The sequence below is a fragment of the Physella acuta genome, unplaced genomic scaffold (assembly GCF_028476545.2).
Source record: "Physella acuta isolate Inbredline_101_S28 unplaced genomic scaffold, ASM2847654v3 ptg000099l, whole genome shotgun sequence".
Taxonomy (NCBI): Eukaryota; Metazoa; Mollusca; class Gastropoda; family Physidae; genus Physella; species Physella acuta.
In genome coordinates, this window is record NW_026731619.1 from 233,056 (window position 1) to 239,152 (window position 6,097).

The window sequence follows — 6,097 nt, forward strand, 5'->3', positions numbered from 1 at the left end:
TTTCTTGATCTGTTATTCTCGATCCGTCCCATATTTATATTTTCCATCCAACATTTAATTTTATTAGTTTGTTCCTTTATATTGATTTGTTAAAATTGCATGCTAAATTGTGATAACTATTGCTAGTGTTTTCTTTATTCAAGTTATATTTTTATACTACAATGTTATTTATACCAATATATAATTTAGCTATTTTAAAACCTAGTCTAAAGTATTTGTATTATGTATATGCATAAATTATTTTAGGTTACATAGTATACACTGCTAATTATTGTTATAATTATTTTATAATTACAAGGGCTAACCACTAATTTTACTTTAAATTTTTTTCCTTCCTTTTTGATCTTAAAAATTATACTTTTTTAAAACCCATGATATCATCATATACTTTAGTCTGCTGTGCAGAAACCTACCTGCACGTATAGAAGTATTTGAAAGCTAGGTCCTGTGCTGGTTGCACTTTTTATTTACCAAGCTGGTTTTTTGGTAGTGGCTAGCTCTTGTTGATGCATTATTATAATTAGTCAAATCATTGTGATTGATGAAATGGAACTGAAGCAGCGATCTGAGCAATTTGCCGTATTCAGGGTTGGTGAGAATCTGTCTCGACTGTTATCATTTATTGAACAAGAAAAGTTGTTTCTTTATTCATTTGATACAAAATATTTAATGGTTGTTTTTTTAAATCCTAATCTCGCAAGTAATAGACAACTGTAACTGAGGTTTGTTTCATGATGTGGCTTTATTTTTAAGACTATTTCATACTAATTAGTTGGGATTTAAAAATTTCCAACATGTATTTTTGGTGTTTTCTTTATCCATAAAACCCGGAGTTAGGTTATCAACATTTACATAATAGACTACAATCTTTTTTTGTGTAACATTAAGATTCTGAATCAGGTTAAATCTATTTTAAACTAAATAAATCATTTTTTAATTGTTTAACAGACATTCCATACATGTATTTATATTGCTTAGATTTATTCTATAGGCCTATAAACCATATTTTAAAAAAGTTATCTTTTAGTTAGTAAATGAAAAGAATCCTTCTTGAATCAGAAACAATAAGTGAAATAAAAAGTTTAGATTGCTTGTACTATTACACTAATTAATCTTAATTTTTGGCTGTTTGAAGAAAAGAAAACAACCTATTGTGTTTTTACGGTTTGACTGAACAAAAATTAATAATTTACTGTTACCTTTGACAATCTTCACAAGAACTTCTGTAATAGAAACAGCTTAAACCTCACTTTAATGTTTTTTTTCATTATTTTGTGTTGGTGTGTTGTCTTGATATGCTGGGTGATCTCATGTACAGTGTTACCCAACATATGGGAGCTAACCTGATTATTGTACAGTGTTACACTACATATGGGAGCTAACCTGATTATTGTACAGTGTTACACTACATATGGGAGCTAACCTGATTATTGTACAGTGTTACCCAACATATGGGAGCTAACCTGATTATTGTACAGTATTACCCAACATATGGGAGCTAACCTGATTATTGTACAGTATTATCCAACATATGGGAGCTAACCTGATTATTGTACAGTATTATCCAACATATGGGAGCTAACCTGATTATTGTACAGTATTATCCAACATATGGGAGCTAACCTGATTATTCTACAGTATTACCCAACATATGGGAACTAACCTGATTATTGTACAGTATTATCCAACATATGGGAGCTAACCTGATTATTGTACAGTATTACCCAACATATGGGAGCTAACCTGATTATTGTACAGTATTACCCAACATATGGGAGCTTACCTGATTATTGTCCAGTATTACCCAACATATGGGAGCTAACCTGATCTCATGTACAGTATTACCCAACATATGGGAGCTAACCTGATTATTGTACAGTATTACCCAACATATGGGAGCTAACCTGATCTCATGTACAGTATTACCCAACATATGGGAGCTAACCTGATTATTGTACAGTATTACCCAACATATGGGAGCTAACCTGATTATTGTACAGTATTACCCAACATATGGGAGCTAACCTGATTATTCTACAGTATTACCCAACATATGGGAGCTAACCTGATCTCATGTACAGTATTATCCAACATATGGGAGCTAACCTGATTATTGTACAGTATTATCCAACATATGGGAGCTAACCTGATATCATGTACAGTATTATTCAACATATGGGAGCTAACCTGATTATTGTACAGTATTACCCAACATATGGGAGGTAACCTGATTATTGTACAGTATAATCCAACATATGGGAGCTTACCTGATTATTGTACAGTATTATCAAACTTTTGGGAGCTAACCTGATTATTGTACAGTATTATTCAACATATTGGAGCTAACCTGATTATTGTACAGTATTATCCAACATATGGGAGCTAACCTGATTATTGTACAGTATTACCCAACATATGGGAGCTAACCTGATTATTGTACAGTATTACCCAACATATGGGAGCTAACCTGATCTCATGTACAGTATTACCCAACATATGGGAGCTAACCTAATTATTGTACAGTATTATCCAACATATGGGAGCTAACCTGATTATTGTACAGTATTACCCAACATATGGGAGCTAACCTGATTATTGTACAGTATTACCCAACATATGGGAGCTAACCTGACTATTGTACAGTATTACCCAACATATTGGAGCTAACCTGATTATTGTACAGTATTACCCAACATATGGGAGCTAACCTGATTATTGTCCAGTATTACCCAACATATGGGAGCTAACCTGATTATTGTCCAGTATTACCCAACATATGGGAGCTAACCTGATTATTGTACAGTATTACCCAACATATGGGAGCTAACCTGATTATTGTACAGTATTATCCAAAAATGGGAGCTAACCTGATCTCATGTACAGTATTATCCAACATATGGGAGCTAACCTGATTATTGTACAGTATTATCCAACATATGGGAGCTAACCTGATCTCATGTACAGTATTATTCAACATATGGGAGCTAACCTGATTATTGTACAGTATTACCCAACATATGGGAGGTAACCTGATTATTGTACAGTATAATCCAACATATGGGAGCTTACCTGATTATTGTACAGTTATTATCCAAAAATGGGAGCTAACCTGATCTCATGTACAGTATTATCCAACATATGGGAGCTAACCTGATTATTGTACAGTATTATCCAACATATGGGAGCTAACCTGATCTCATGTACAGTATTATTCAACATATGGGAGCTAACCTGATTATTGTACAGTATTACCCAACATATGGGAGGTAACCTGATTATTGTACAGTATAATCCAACATATGGGAGCTTACCTGATTATTGTACAGTTATTATCCAATTTTGGGAGCTAACCTGATTATTGTACAGTATTATTCAACATATTTGAGCTAACCTGATTATTGTACAGTATTATCCAACATATGGGAGCTAACCTGATTATTGTACAGTATTACCCAACATATGGGAGCTAACCTGATTATTGTACAGTATTACCCAACATATGGGAGCTAACCTGATCTCATGTACAGTATTACCCAACATATGGGAGCTAACCTAATTATTGTACAGTATTATCCAACATATGGGAGCTAACCTGATTATTGTACAGTATTACCCAACATATGGGAGCTAACCTGATTATTGTACAGTATTACCCAACATATGGGAGCTAACCTGATAATTGTACAGTATTACCCAACATATTGGAGCTAACCTGATTATTGTACAGTATTACCCAACATATGGGAGCTAACCTGATTATTCTACAGTATTACCCAACATATGGGAGCTAACCTGATCTCATGTACAGTATTACCCAACATATGGGAGCTAACCTGGTTATTGTCCAGTATTACCCAACACATGGGAGCTAACCTGGTTATTGTCCAGTATTATCCAACATATGGGAGCTAACCTAATTATTGTACAGTATTATCCAACATATGGGAGCTAACCTGATTATTGTCCAGTATTATCCAACATATGGGAGCTAACCTGGTTATTGTACACTATTATCCAACATATGGGAGCTAACCTGATTATTGTACAGTATTACCCAACATATGGGAGCTAACCTGATTATTGTACAGTTTTACCCAACATATGGGAGCTAACCTGATTATTGTCCAGTATTATCCAACATGTGGGAGCTAACCTGATTATTGTACAGTATTATCCAACATATGGGAGCTAACCTGATTATTGTACAGTATTACCCAACATATGGGAGCTAACCTGATCTCATGTACAGTATTATCCAACATATGGGAGCTAACCTAATTATTGTACAGTATTATCCAACATATGGGAGCTAACCTGATTATTGTCCAGTATTATTCAACATATGGGAGCTAACCTGGTTATTGTACACTATTATCCAACATATGGGAGCTAACCTGATTATTGTACAGTATTACCCAACATATGGGAGCTAACCTGATTATTGTACAGTTTTACCCAACATATGGGAGCTAACCTGATTATTGTCCAGTATTATCCAACATATGGGAGCTAACCTGATTATTGTACAGTATTACCCAACATATGGGAGCTAACCTGATCTCATGTACAGTATTACCCAACATATGGGAGCTAACCTAATTATTGTACAGTATTATCCAACATATGGGAGCTAACCTGGTTATTCTACACTATTATCCAACATATGGGAGCTAACCTGATTATTGTACAGTATTACCCAACATATGGGAGCTAACCTGATTATTGTCCAGTATTACCCAACATATGGGAGCTAACCTGATCTCATGTACAGTATTACCCAACATATGGGAGCTAACCTGATCTCATGTACAGTATTACCCAACATGTGGGAGCTAACCTGATTATTGTACAGTATTATCCAACACATGGGAGCTAACCTGATTATTGTACAGTATTACCCAACATATGGGAGCTAACCTGATTATTGTACAGTATTACCCAACATATGGGAGCTAACCTGATTATTGTCCAGTTTTACCCAACATATGGGAGCTAACCTGATTATTGTCCAGTATTATCCAACATATGGGAGCTAACCTGATTATTGTACAGTATTATCCAACATATGGGAGCTAACCTGATTAATGTACAGTATTATCCAACATATGGGAGCTAACCTGATTATTGTACAGTATTACCCAACATATGGGAGCTAACCTGATCTCATGTACAGTATTACCCAACATGTGGGAGCTAACCTGATTATTGTACAGTATTATCCAACACATGGGAGCTAACCTGATTATTGTACAGTATTACCCAACATATGGGAGCTAACCTGATTATTGTACAGTATTACCCAACATATGGGAGCTAACCTGATTATTGTCCAGTTTTACCCAACATATGGGAGCTAACCTGATTATTGTCCAGTATTATCCAACATATGGGAGCTAACCTGGTTATTGTACAGTATTATCCAACATATGGGAGCTAACCTGATTATTGTACAGTATTACCCAACATATGGGAGCTAACCTGATTATTGTACAGTATTATCCAACATATGGGAGCTTACCTGATTATTGTACAGTATTACCCAACATATGGGAGCTAACCTGATTATTGTACAGTATTATCCAACATATGGGAGCTAACCTGATTATTGTACAGTATTACCCAACATATGGGAGCTAACCTGGTTATTGTACAGTATTATCCAACATATGGGAGCTAACCTGATTATTGTACAGTATTATCCAACATATGGGAGCTAACCTGGTTATTGTACAGTATTATCCAACAATCCAACATATGGGAGCTAACCTGATTCAAAGTCCATAATTATGGTTCTATTTTACAATGTCAAAAATCTAACCTAACAAATCCCAAAAATAATTTTCACCTGTCTTATTTTAAGTCCGGAGAAACCTACCAATTTAAGAGTCTTTCTGAAAATTGTGTTTCCCAACCAATCTTAATTAGTCAACCTACATGCACCCTTACACATTGTTGCATGTTGGTCATACATTGCTGGTATAAATGTCGGACCACAAATGATACACATAAACGAACACAAATTATGCAGGCGATTTTATACCAATGGTATTTTTTTTTCCAACAAATACTCAAAGATAAGCTATGCCTCCATAAGTAA